Genomic DNA, 15,142 nt, shown 5'->3' on the forward strand with positions numbered 1-15,142 from the left:
GTTTGATGTCACTCTTTGTGCATTGTTGACACAGCTATTGCAATATGATTCCATGTAGAAAACACAAGCCAGATCAGATCACTGAAGTTGATGCACTTGGTGAACATGTCATTTTTAGGTTGCAGGATAATCATTCTTCCTGCTGACATTTCAGGCCAATCAGTTCCAAGGCACCACTCAAGGTCTTGACAAGCAGCCATCATTTTTTTTCTAAATCCAACAAGGAGCAGAGTAGAAAACATTCCATTGAGAAAATTCTTGACTGACATTTTTTGCTGTTTTTAAAAATATATATACACAGTATATACCGTACATCACTGCTCTGGCAGCATCCATGTTGGTCTGATCTGTATAAACTTTGTTGTTGCTCTTGGAAAATTAAACGAGCCCCATATAGTTGCTAGCTTTGTCTCCTCAAAGCACATCAATTCATCCAGTGTTCTACATTAAACCTATTTGGTTAAGTCATGTTGTGGTCAAGTCGCTGGTCCTGGCCCATAATACAATAATAATAATAAGAAATAATTTAGTATTTAGTGTTTTTACATGGTATGTTTTAAGCCTTTAAGAAAAGATTACTTCTGTGTTCCTCTTTTTGCATTTTGACATTTTATAGGCGTCATATCTTGTTCAAGTCAATCCTGATAGAAAAATTTAACCTGAATCACAAAGAAATGTGCACAGTGTGGTCGGTACAGGCCCCCTGTTGATGTGATCATTATTTGAGTGGCCATGGTTGAACAATTGTAAAGTAGGGACTCGGCTCGAGATCACTTTTTCATATCCAATACCAATACTGCATCCTCGTGGGTGGGCCGATCTCAATCCTGTCCTGATCCAAATCCTTGTGTCAAACTAAAAGTCGCTAATAATGGTCTGTCACCATCAAATAATTTACAATCAATTATTCCATCAATTAATCAAATGATCAGATACAGTTTGTCAAAGAAACTGGAGGGATGACCAAGTTGGCATGTAATTGCAGCGAAGCGGTTCGGATGATGGATGGATGGATGGATGGATGGATGGATGGATGGATGGATGGATGGATGGATGGATGGATGGATGGATGGATGGATGGATGGATGGATGGATGGATGGATGGATGGATGGATGGATGGATGGATGGATGGATGGATGGATGATCAAGTTAAAAGTCGTATATGTTTTTATTGGAAGAAAAGACATGTGACATGTTGTATTTTACAGTTATATATCCGATACAGAATAATATATTTGAAATGAATGTATTTACGTAAATCTGATCAGCCAAGTCAAGTTCATGAAGTGTCGTGAAAAAAAACACTTGGAAGTGCACAGAGGCAACCGTCCTCTACTGCCTGTCAGTTCATGCTTCCACGTCGTCCGTTGATCCCTAATAACCGTACACCTTGTCGGGCATTAATCCTGACACATATGCATCCGATCAATCGTTGACAGAATTCATATTGATCAGAATCACAACAATAGACATCAATTAACTCAACTGCCACAGATTATTTGAATAAGGGCTGAGAAAAAGTTTGAAATCTCAAAAGTATAGCAACCCTGGTTTTAAGTCTAGTAAATAATGTTGCAGTTGATGTGTTGTTTCTTTGAATTTGATTAATTTGAATAGTTTGGGCTTTGGAGAGCCGCGGGATGCAGAGTGGGCAACATTAATTACATGATATGATGCAATGCAGTCATAGTTTGAACAGCTTGAAGGTTCATTTAATGAAGTGTAGCACCACAGGTAGATGCATCCTGGGTAGTGGCTCTACTCAGGACCATTCCCGGTTCGTTGATGTCGAATCCTGCAGTAACAGCCTCACTCAGCTCCTCCTCATCATCTAGCCTACTCTCTGACGAGGAGAGGGGCGGGAAGAAGAGAAAGGAATTGGCTATTAGACAGGCCAAAATCCAGAGGCTTGTTGCATACCAAATGCGAGTGTGCAAAACGAAGTCTTAAGATTTATACATTACTATAGAGGTAGACTTTTTAATTTCAGTGGTTGTGGCAGAGTACAGCGGCACAAAATATAGAATGCTCTGCAATGCTGACTAGTTTAAAGTTAATTCTGTTTCCCCATGGTGACAAAGAAAATAGTTAATTAATATCTAAAATCACACAAGGTCCTTTTTCTTTTACTTTCTTTCCAGCATATGTGGCAATTCTTGAAAATGCGCTTTAATATGTTTTGTGAAACAAACACCACCGTAAAGGTTGGCTAGTGTACAAAAGATGAATATGAATTATTTTCCAAAATCCAGGAAAACGTTATGTTGCACATGTTTGCACTTATTTTGTAACATTAACTGAGTGAAGCAAGTTTGAAATGTCAGAATTCATTTGTGTGATTCTCTTCCACAGCTAGACCGTCGTTCATTTTTCCCACTTATTTTGAGTTGGTGAATAGCTTTTGAATCTGGGCCAATTTAGAGTATTGACAGCCATTGTTGTGTGTTGGGGAGAGGGCAAGTCTCACATTCACATTGTAGATTGATCTATTGATTGTTTTGGACTTGCTTGGTACCCTGACCGTGTGCATTGCATCATGAAATCTGAAAAATACCAACGAATTGTGTAGCACAGAGCTCAGTGTCAGAAAGCTGCATCACCGTCACAAGTCATGGGTCTTACAACAGAACATCCATCCAGAAGTGCTGGAGAGTTCTAATGTGGCCAGACATGAGAACAGATCCCATGAAACACCTGTGCAGCAATCTCCTGATCTTGAAGGTTTTTGCACATGAACGCGATCAATGCCTCGGTTATCTTCTGTTCGTGGGCAGAGCTTGGTAGTAGTTTCAGCCAAATGATTTGTCAAGTTGCACCTGTTTTGAGTCAACAGGTTTAGCCACAGCAACTTCATTCTGCATGCAGCCGGAAGTGGTTGCGCTGGTTTATCGTGTATTTTAATTCTGCCGAGCACCGCTACCAAAACCTTTTGTCAATTTATTGTGATTGCATTTACAGGGCAATTTAAAGTGATCCGAAAAGTCAGATTTAAAAAAAAGGTGCTTCTTTCATGCTGCTGCTGCTACTGCTTAATTTAGTTGCCATTTTTTTGCTGTTCGGTTGATCGCGGCTTCCGTCCGTACAATGCACAACACACGCGAAGCGCCCCTCACTGGCCAGGAGGCCATTCAATTCAAAGAATTTGCTGAACCATAGCAATGCATTTTGGATCGATATTTTTATCCACACCTCTCTGTGTGGAATGATCACATTTGGCTTTTTGTGTTTTTACAAGGCAAACAAAACACAATAACCATGTGAAAGCATTTGTAATTGCTACAATTTACCTCCATTTTTTTTTTTGCTGTATTTAACAGAAGCAGAGGAGGATTTTTCTGGGCCATGATTGTATGAATGTTGATGCAATACCTTAACTAAGTTTGAAGTCTAACTTTGCCTTGAAAATAAGGCCTGTTCAGGGTGAGCCTTGAAGAGGGGCCGAAAGGCCTCCAGTCTGTGCAGCTCACTCAGAGAGGCACAGTCGCCTGCTAGTTCAGCAAGTCCCATCCCCCTCCTTCCACATTCCCCCTCTCCCTCTTCACTCCATATTGTCCTCTTGCCTATTTCCCCCAGTGTTATAAATTACAAACGACACAAACCTCCAGGCCTAATGCCCTGCTATGGATGAGTTCCAAGCCGGACTTTTCCGAGAGCCAAGAGGCTGGCTTCATTGATAACACCGGGCACACTGTCCGTCTCTCCACTTGCTGGCACGAGAAAAGCTTTCGACGGGCTCTCCACAAGTCCAAAATACCTTAGCGGTGTCTACTGTTTTAAGTCTTCAACAAATTACAATGATTGATTTCAGTAGCAGAATACCGTGATACCTTGATTTGTAATTTTTCAGTGACCGAGATTGAAACACTATTTACTCATACAGTAGAACCTCAGATCTAATTCGTTCCAGAAGGAACGTTGAGAAGCAAAACTACTGAGTTCCGAAGCAATTTTCCCCATTAGAAATAACTGAAATCACAATAATTCGTTCTCAGCCGGAACATTTTTACCACTCTGTTGCCTTATTTATATCACAATCGCGGAGTGAAAATATGCAGAGTTGAATATGCAATATAAATTAAATAAGAAACACCTAATTAAAACAGTACATTTGCAATCTACGTATCTATACCTTGACATTGATAAGGTGCTGAATCTATGAGCGTGCAGGTGGAGAGGAGGGGAGCGGGGTCATTGTTTGGAAGGGGAATCCTTTTCCATAAAAAAAATCAAATGGCGCCATTTTGTTATTGTTTTCCTTTCTTTGTTTTGTCCACTGGGACTTAACTCCTTGTAACCCCCTTAGCAACACTAGCAATTTGTATCTATTACTCAGAAATGAACTTATGGTCAAGCTTGGCACTTTGAATTCCGATCCCAAGTCCATTACACAAACGCCTCTTTCATACTTGTCTATGATCTCCTTTTTCAGCTCTATCGTTGTTCTCACCACTTTCCTCTTCTGCGTCTTTTTTGGGACCCACGTTTTTTCTCTAGTACAGTGCAGCCTTACAGTGGTTCGCAACCCGCCAAGGAACAACGCCAGCCAACGTCAACTAGCACCAGGTGGAACGAACTCTATTTTGTTTACAATAGCCTCACGAGTCGGGTCGGTTTCCGAAGCTTTGTCTGAGAACCATTTTCCAACATTTTGCATTGAAAACCAAATATGTTCCGAGGCGGTTGACTTTTTTTTTTCAAATGCAATTAATTCTTTCAAAACCGAGAAAAAATGGTACTTGTTTTGAGAAATAGCACAATATTGAATAAAACCACGAAAAACATAATACAAATGAATATAGCTGGGAGGGTGGCATGGCAGCGCACCGGTCAGCACGTCTGCCTCACTGTTTAGAGGTTGCGGGTTTGATTCCACTTTTGGCCCTCCCTGTATGGAATTTGCATGTTCTTCCCGTGCCTGCGTGGGTTTTTCCCTGGTACTCCGGTTTCCTCCCTCATGCTCAGGCCGATTGAGCACTCCAAATTGCGGAGTGAGTGTGAGTGCGGATGGTTGTTTGTCTCTGTGTACCCTGCAATTGGCTGGCAATCAGTTCAGGGTGGTCTACTGCCCATAATCAGCTGGAATAGGTTCTAGCACGACTGTGACCCCCGTGGAGGAAAGCGTTACGTAAAATGAATGGATGGATGACTATAGATGTGTTATGAGTGAATCAACTGTGGTGTTGGTGTATTGGATGCGTCCCATTAAGGGGCATGGCCTTGTGAGTAGCGTCAGAGGCTAGAGTTACGCTGTGCGCGTGTGAATGTCTGAACATGAGTTGTTCCCATTTTGTATTGACTGTCTAGTTCAATATCATGGACTGTGGCTCTCCTTGCTCATGTGACAGCATTGCATTAGAATAGAAGCCAACATTCCAAGGTGTTCTTCAAACTGACCCCTCATAATTTCCATGATAATTTTAACTTCATCACATGCCCTGAAAAACTTGAATTGAATGATAGAAATTGCAAATTATACATTGTATATACAGATATCAGGAAATTGAAGTCAGAGGGAATTTGGTTTATTAGGGACTTCTTTGACACAATCTTCGTTTGTCAGGGTTCCTTTTTTATCAAACTGCTTGTTTCTTGTTGCACAATTTTTATCCAATGAACAGAAACATTCCAGCCAGGTATTATCTCTTTCCCTAACGTTTACCGATACAAAGGTATGTGGCATATATTCTGCTGTATTATTCAATAATAATGGTTATAGTATAGACTCTATACTATAACCATTATTATTGAATAATACAGGTGTCAAACTCAAGGCCCGGGGGCCAGATACGGCCCGCCACATCATTTTATGTGGCTCGCGAAGACAAATTGTGCATCAAATTCGTGTCATTACTAGAATTGCAAATTGTCTTCACTTTTAATAATATCTTTTTTTTTCAAATATTTGACCAGTTTTTACTCGTCCGATTTGAAAATGATTTATTTGTCAGTTTGTTTTGTAGCTTTTACCTTATATAATATGAGGTGCTCATACATTTATTTGGGTTGTAAGTCATAATGGCCCTCCGAAAGAAGCTATGACTACAGTGCGGCCCGTGAAAAAAACGAGTTTGACACCCCAGTAGTAGAAAGACTGGAGAGACTGTCTCCCAGCTGACTTGTGAATGCCTTGGGTCACTCCCAGAGGAGGAGCTGGACAAAGTAGCCGGGGAGAAGGAATGGCCTTTCCTTCTTGAGCTGCTGCCCCCACCACCCAACCTTGGATCACAAGAAGCGCATAGATGAATAATGGTCATAGTTTAGCAGTTTTTTTAATCTGACTGTCACACTCTGGGGGTCCATTCCCACTCAATACCACAGTATTACGTAGTTGCCCTATGTTTAATTTGCAATCAGTGTGCAGACCACTTTTGACCCCATGTCAGCCAAGACAGGTGTTGAACCAATTCCCAGCTAAGGTAAAAGTCTGGCATGTCTTCAGTAAGTAGTCAAGGAGTTATTGCAAGAGTTTGCTCATTAAATGATTTGGCACAATTTAGGCTCCTTTAAGGATGCTAGTAGACGTGTAAGGATTAATCAATTAAATCAACTGAAAATATGCAAACATAAACAATGTACACTATTCATCCCAGTGCAAAAATAGAAAATCTTTGACTACACGTATGATCCAAAATAAGATTGTGAATTTTGTCATACCTTTTATTCACTATGCAGCCTGTGCTCAAATAAGGGAATGTGAGGGATCCTGTACCAAATCTTCGTACTATTTATCTTGAAAAAAGAAAAAAAAAAAGTCAAATAGACAAGATGTCCTCCTAATCAAAATTGAAGAAAGGAATATCAAGCATTTCTGGTAGCATTTTGACCCACGTTGCGCTCCTAAGCAATGATTACTAACTTGCAAAAATTATGATTCTAATATTATTACTACTATGGACATCATAGTGGTCTAATGTTTAACATTTGCCTCATAGTTGAGGAGTTATGGATTTATGGCCCGAGACCTTCCTGTGTGGAGTTATTCGTTCATAGATTCATTTATCTTTTGAGCCGCTTATCCCCACCAGGGTCACGGGCGTGTTGGAGCCTATCCCAGCAGCCTTTGGGCAGTAGGCGGAGGACGCCCTGAACTGGTTGCCAGCCAATTGCAAGGCACAAAAAATGGCACAAAACTCACAATCGGACAATTTGGAGTCCTACCATGTATGTTTTGAGAATTTGGGGGGAAACAAGACCACCCATAAAAAACCCAAGCAGGCACGGGGAGAACATGTAAACTCCACACAGGAAAGCCGGCATTGAAACAGTGCTTCACCATGCTGCCTAAATTTTTTTTACCATTTTAAAACTATGCAAATGTATTAATTCAAGTTAATTAAAGTCAATTATAAACAGACATAGCACACTGGTGTTTCCTTGGTAAGTCCAACCCTTGATTTTTGGGTAATGTTTCTGTCAATATAGCACGATAGTCTTCTTTCTTCCTACTTCAAAATGAGATGATGAAAATTTGGGGTTTTGTAGTTAGAGGCTTCCCTTTGCCATCTACTGTACTACCGCAGTCATAATAAGAAAAGTGTTTTACTTTTGGTGAATACCTTTGTCAATTTATGCCTCCTGTTGTGACTTAAATACCTCTTATTTCTCCATATAATCACATTTTCTGCTCTAAATTATAATAGGGGATTTCAACTGGTTTTGTCCAATGGCCCACCATAATAACCAAATAGCAAGTCAGGGACCACTGCTTTTTTTTGCACTGAAGAAGGATAGACCTATACAGGCTATTTATTTGCATCCGTATCTATTTTGGGAATCTGAGCTACATTTGACATAATTTGGATGGGTAAATGATTCACAAAATTAGCTGGAAAATAAATCAAGTCTAAATAATCAATTTTATTTTTACAAATATTACAATTATTTTCCATTTCCAATTTTGCGGACCACATTCAATACCATCACGGACCACTAGAGGGCCGCGGACCACTGGTTGACAATCATTGAGTTATAGTATACCATTTCCAGCTACTATTACATTCACATTTGACTGACATGTCACCTTAGGCTGTCTTTTGTGGATGGTCTCCAAGACAAATGGTAAGAAAAAATCAGACATTGAACATCCGGCCAACTTTTTCTCGCTTGAATACAGAAACAAATACGAAACATCTTGCACTCAATACGTCTCTAATCTTCATCTTCACAAGCATGGCATTAATTGTTGCTTCTGTCTACCATCAAACATTACAGTGTTACAAATACATATGGTATAAGCCTGTTTATGCATAGTTGCATACCTTGCTTTTCAGGAATGGGGATTTTGAGTGGAGGGACGCAAAGTAAAAAGTTAGACTGAACTTGTGGACCTTTCATAGTCTGCAACTTGGCACTAAGCCGTGGTGAAAGTGTGTGTTTGTGAGGAGCATTCGTCTGGGATCCTGTAAGCCACCACTTTTGCACATCTGGGGCCGTCGAGCTGGGCTGACGCTGAATACATGCTGGGTAGTCCAACGCACGGGCGCATTACACACACCAGGGTCAGAGGGCATTTTCAGTATCATCCATTTAGGAAACCTGTTGTGTCTTATTCTTTAAAAAACTTCTACTTCTTACCCTCCTCCCCAAAAATATATAATCATTAGATATAATAACATAATTCCTTTTTTGAAATTTTGGCACTTGTATTCTTGCACTCGTATCCGCTGCTGTGACAAATAAATTTCCCCGCTGTGGGATGAATAAAGTTCTATCATCATCATCATCATCATCATCATCATCATCATCATCATCATCATCATCATCATCATCATCATCATCATCATCATCATCATCATCATCATCAACACATCTGCCTAAAATTGTATTTCTAAAAAATTGCACATTGTTAAAATTGCCGCTAATCGATTTGTGTATGCTGTAACTTAATGTTAAATGAACATTTTGAATTTCGTTGTTTACGTTCACATAAATATCAACTCATACATTGAAATCTGGAGCCGTCGCTCGTCAATGAGACTTAAAGCACACCCTGAGCAAAGATCTTAAAAAGAATAATGTAATAAAATATAATATAATATGCAATTCTGAAGCTATTTAACAGTTATGATTAACAATGTACAATATTTAAGTATTCTCTCCTTTTTCTGTTGGAAAGACATGCATCCTGTTAATTTTTGAACTACTGTATTCCATATTAAAGTACGCACAACCCGTCGTTAAGTCTCTTAAATATATTGTTTCACTGATCCAAATGAAAGAAAGCTCCACCTATATATATATATATATATATATATATATATATATATATATATATATGTAGCTAATTATCCATACTCCAAATCCAAGCCTGAGAACCTCCACTCTGGCCTTCAGAGACTAAACCGTTTGCTCTTTTCCACCATTCCCAGTGTATTTATGGAATGCAGCTTTGTCATATTTTTCCATAGCGTAATTTTACCCTATAAATAGGCACTTACGGCTTGGGGAGATGGAGTGGGAGTATGAGTGGTCAGTATCTGTTGTGGACGCTCATCAGTGGCCCCCTCCCCACGTCCCACTTTTTTTTCCCCCAAAATATTTGATCACTGGCAAATATAGAGCAATGTAAGGGTGATGGGAAAGCATTGCATATTCTGTAATTCTTTTCAAAGCTCAGTAGCCACTTCCTTCTGAAGTCTGAAGCCTTACACCGGTTAAGTATTGATCAGTTGTTAGGTGTCATCTCAGACTCATGATGTTAAAATGTCAACGGCTGTTTAAATTTCAGTTGAAGAATGAAATTTATTGGTTGATTCATGGATTAAACTTGAATTTTGTCATCTAGCTACTTGTGAGAGGGTAAAGAAGAGCAAGTTGCACAAGAAGGGTTGAAAAACAAAGAAAATTGACACTTGTTGGGCTGTCCCGATAATATTTTTTTTAGAATACCGTATTTTTTGCACTATAAGGCGCACCTAAAAACCTCCAATTTTCTCAAAAGCCGACAGTGCGCTTTATAATCCGGTGCGCCTTATATATGGACCAATATGGATTTGTGAATGAGGACTAACTCATTAAAGTAAGCTTTACGTGTTTATTTTGTGTGTTCTGTGATATTAACGTTTGAGCAACGTTGAGTTATTGATATATTGTTATTGTTTTCACTATTTCGAGTGTTACTATATTGTGATTGCATTAACGTTTGAGCAACGTTGAGTTATTTATTCTATGTGCTTTATAATCCGGTGCGCCTTTTATATGGACAAAGTTTTAAAATGGGCCATTCATTGAAGGTGCGATTTATAATCCCTATCCCTATAATCCGGAAAATACAGTAAATTCTATTGATTGTTCATTGATTAACCAAAAACTCCTAGAAAACATTTGCTGCATTTATGATCATTAGATTTTGTATTCTGGTCAAGTAAGACAGTCTAGACAATATGGTCAATACAAAAAAGTCATATTTGTTCATAGCTTAGTCTTCCTTAAGTGGCGTGAGTCACAAGATCATTCAGCTGCGACACACACTCACACCCATACACACGCACACACACGCACGCACACACACACACGCTGGAAAAACATTGTTATTCATTCAGAGAATGCAGCTTGCTGTCGTAACTGGTTGCGTTTGTTGTTGAAATGTCCCCTGGGTGGAGATTCCTTAGAGCCCCAGTCATAAGGACACGCATCAATGGGAAACCATTAGGAGAAAATGAATGAACTTGTGGTCAGGTGCTGCTTTTCCGTATGCTGCATGGTGAGAAATATTACAGCGTGACAACAAATCCAGAGTTGTTTGGATAATTCGTCATACTGTACAGAAACTCCAAGTCTGGTCCCTATGCAGCCTCTTTTGGCTGAATCCCTCACTTAGTCATCAGTTTCTCTGAAGCAGTTCAGGCTAATCATAGTTTTTGGTATGATGTCATTTTCTGTCATGTTTGGAAACGTTACCGTACACTGAAGCCTGATTTTAAGAAATTTGCAAATATTTCTTTTATTTTATATATATTTTTATTTTTTTACAATGCGACTGCAGTCTGAACGGCACATATAATCTGCAAACTTGTTTTGAATTTAATCCCACTTGAAACATGAAGCATCAAGTGGACATTTGGTGTTAGTAGCAGCCACAAAGGTTCATTTATTACGCGCAGTAATGTCGTGATATCATCTTTAGTGGCGTCTCCATAAAATGCAATCGAAAAACCTTGCCTCATTCCCTCAAAATACAATATTTCACCTTTTCCCAAATCACTCCTCTGTGTATATGCAATAATGAAAAGATAATAATTTTCTTCAAAACTACGTTGCGAGTCTCTCTCTTCTGCGCGTGCAGGTCACTGGGGACAAATATATGAACACAAAGGTCGAATTTAATATGGAATCTGAACGCTTAAACACACAAAAATCTGAATTGAGCATTGGCATGAAAGTTGCCTTCGCTCCAGTATCAGGTAACTCAGGCCAAACTGTGATCTTGTACTGCCACCTATTGACCAAAGCGAGTACTTTTTCGTAACCCAGAGTGCATTTAGCATTGGAAATAAAATACCAACACTCTCAAAACTCTTGACCAAATAAGGAGATTGTGATTTGTGGGCATCACATGTGCAAAGGGCCCTGTAGACCTAAATATTTTTGTTAATCGTGTTATTGTTGAGAATTGTAATTGCATGATGAGAAATATTACATGCTCAATATTACGCTACGTTACTGTGTGTGTGTGTGTGTGTTTGTGCGCATACAGTTTGTATGTGTTTGTGTGTGCGTATACAGTATGGTTCAACATCCACCTGTGAATGTTGCAAATTTATCTTCCTCCCCAATACTGTCATATTTTAGTTATTATAGTTAGTTCTGTTATTTTATTTGTCTACAAACTCAGTGCTAAGCAGTGTTTGTACTGAGACTTTTGCAAACCACTTGTGAGTGGTTTTTGATAGATAGTAACAGTTTTAGAAATTGTGCTCAGTATTAGACCTCCCCACATGTGCAATGCACTCCCAGGCCGGTTTAGACTAATTGCATGCTCAAGGACTTATGAGGCCTGATTGCTTTAACCCAATAGGCTTCATTTTCGTTTGTCCTAGTTAAACCTTTGTGATAAAGCACAATTCTTAAGAAGTCATTGATATCGTGCATGTGTGCCACCGTTAGCCGATTACTTTGTTACCTGTTTCTCAATTTCTAGCAAGCTTCTTACTAACTCTTTGCATTCCTTGTTTTCACTAGGGATTCTTCTCGACTGGTTTCATATGTTAGTTACCCGAGTGTTTATTCAAAGGATCAACTGCACTGGATGCACATGTTTTTTGATGTATTCCGACTGCCGGGTTGAGTGCACTGCAAATTAGTGTGCTGTCATGGTGTTGTGCAGAAGCGGAGCGCTGCAGTGCAATAAAACTTTCAGCGATGAGCGTAGACGTCCTTTCTCTCCGTACAAAAGCTGCATTAGCCAAAAGCACTCAGGGTCATGCTCTGAGTAATGTACCTGTGGTCTCATTGAAATACTAAATACACGGATGCACGCAGCTAGCACGCGCTCACTAACATGTGCAGTAGTTGCACGTAAACACATTTGACACCCTCCGTTATTTAAAACCAGGTAGCTGCATGCAAACGACCCATTCTGAGACAATCTGATCACACAGTGGAGGCTTCGCCTTGCTCTGTTCCTTTGCTTGGTGAGAATATCGCTGGGGCGGAATGGAAACTTCATTTTGAAGGAGGCTAATATTAGCCTGGGCATGTGGAAAATTCCTTTTAAATGATCACAAGCTGAGAAAAGGCAAAGAATTTATTTAGCGTTTTACTTGACAGTCTTCACTGAATACATGCAGTTTGTTTCTCTTTTTTTCTGGGTGGCACACGGGCGGGTCCTGGGAACACAGATGCAGAGGAAGGGGGAATAAGTCGGGCCACATCATGATGACATTCAGGATAGTATGACTGTCTTCGGCTGTCACGTGTTGTACTCCTGAGTCTTTTGAGGCTACTTGGATCACAGTGTCTTGTTCATTTTGCTCTAACGTGCCAAAGTTCCCGTTTCCCACAGTACATACTTTCTCGGGTACCTACACGGATGGTTCTCTTTTAAACTGCACTGCCGACCGACTAAGCTCGACTTGCCTCCGAGTCGTAGGTGGTCATTTGCCAATGGTTGCAAAAAAAAAATATTTCTTAGCCATGTTGGCTGCAGCGAGACTCGCAAATGACAAAGGAGTTGACAGATGGGTCTTGCATGGTTGTTTTTAGTCATATTATTTACATGTTTGAAACAAATAAATTCATTCATTCATTCATCCATTCATTCGTTCATTCATTCATTAATTCATTCATACTGGACATTTTGTGAGAGGTTTTTCTCATCATGAGCAAGAATATCAGATTCATTTTGAATTTGCACTGATCCAATTAACGTTGGAATCTTTATCGGACGTAATCTTTAATGAGTATTGACAACAAGACTGGAATGTTGAGCTTTAATTCATTTTTGTTTTCTTCCCAGAGTCAAAATAGACACTGAATCACAACACATACATCGTCACCGGTATTTGATTAAATGTCGAGTTTGACCTGATATTTTTATTTTATAGCCGTCATCAAGCATCTAGCATATTTCTGCCTGTATATTTGACCACTCATCTTGGTCAGTTTGGTACTTGCGTTAAATAAGTTGTCTCCTGACACTGATTTTAATCATAATTTCTGTTGCGCTTTTGGAAGGTCAGAAGCTTAATGTAGAGTAAATCAGCTTTTTCCAGTCCAAAGCAAGTGTGTTTAGACTCTTTTTGGAACTTCCAACTGCCCAGTGGGCATCTGATGTCAATTCAACATTAGTATGACACCAAACGCTGAGGTTAAATGTCATATTCCGGTTCAAGATGGCGGCGCGTGCACACGCAGCGGCCACTCTCTGTCCCGTTCGGTGTTTTGTGAGTGTTTACTGAGTGTTTGTCCGGCAGTTTTTGTGTGTGTTCGTCTCGTGTGATACGTCGTGCTACTAGTGCGGCGGGCATGTTCTGCTCAGCATCAGCAGAAGTGGGTTTTATGGCGCTCTGGACTTTGGTGCGGAGAGATTAAGGGCGCTCGGACTGCTTCGTCATGGAGCGACGCCGGACTGGCCTACTCTTCCTCCCCCGGTTGGACTGCGTCGTGAGCTCGGACTGCTCCGTCCTGGAGCATTGTTGGGATGCGTTGGCAGCGAGTCTGCGAGGAAGCGGAAGAGGGGCCAGCGCGGAGACGTCGGGCCAGGCTTGCGGCCAACCCAGCTCGCCCAGCCGTACCTTCCATTCTCCTGGCGTACGTTCGTTCGCGGGACGACAAGATGGGTTGCGTTCGCCTGATAGGATCCACGAACCGGACAGTGCGTGCCTGCTGTGTGCTCGTGTTCACAGTGGCCTGGTTGACTGTCATCTTTCCGGACTCTGCTGTGCATCGAGAGCGGCTAGCGTGCTATCACTCTTATTGTTCATCTTCTTGTTTTATTTTTCCTGTGTTGTTTACTTGTATGTGCGTTGTGAACTCTGTCTTGTCACCCTAGGATAGTGAGAAACGTAATTTCGATCTCTTTGTGTGTCTTGACATGTGGAGGAATTGACAATAAAGGAGACTTTGACTTTGACTTTGATATTGATGTTGAATTGACATCAGATATCCACTCAGTGCGTCCATGTTCCAACCATCTAGATTTGAGGTGAATTTGAATTTGGAGCAAGTCCTCCTTCCTTCTAGGTTTGGAAGTTCACAAACAACCCAGGAATCTCCAAGGCGCAGGCTTACCATGACCTGGAAACAACTGGAACACCAATGTCACTGCCCACAGTGAAGAGACTTTCACATCATCGCGGACTGCAAGAAAGAAGCGCCTGCTATGAAATTGACTGTACAGTGAAAAAGCGTCAGTAAACCATTCCCGGTTCATTACTGCATCATTATTTATTGTAACATTACACATGATAGTGAGAATTAGTGTGTGTGTATAAAAGTTGACCTAAATATTGATTGCAGAACACTTTATCTACACCATACGTTGCTCAAAATGTTTTAAAATGCCACAGATGTATTGATTTGAAAATGTATGAAGAAAACACATTGCTGTCATTTTGTTCCAACTACAGTTGTTTGTGTTATTTTTGTTTCAAATTATTTACTTTAAGTAGCATCTCACATTGCATTGTGGCCAATGGTAGA

The 15,142-nt window shown here is 40.3% G+C and overlaps 1 protein-coding gene across 2 annotated transcripts in view; it reads left to right on the forward strand.

The window, feature by feature from the left end:
• The window catches only part of cnnm2b (cyclin and CBS domain divalent metal cation transport mediator 2b), a 31,440-nt gene that overhangs the window by 6,968 nt on the left and 9,330 nt on the right, over window positions 1–15,142 (forward strand). The gene's annotated exons all lie outside the window — the stretch shown is intronic.

The sequence above is a fragment of the Syngnathus floridae genome, chromosome 4 (assembly GCF_059516105.1).
Source record: "Syngnathus floridae isolate MCC-2025c chromosome 4, RoL_Sflo_1.0, whole genome shotgun sequence".
Taxonomy (NCBI): domain Eukaryota; kingdom Metazoa; phylum Chordata; class Actinopteri; order Syngnathiformes; family Syngnathidae; genus Syngnathus; species Syngnathus floridae.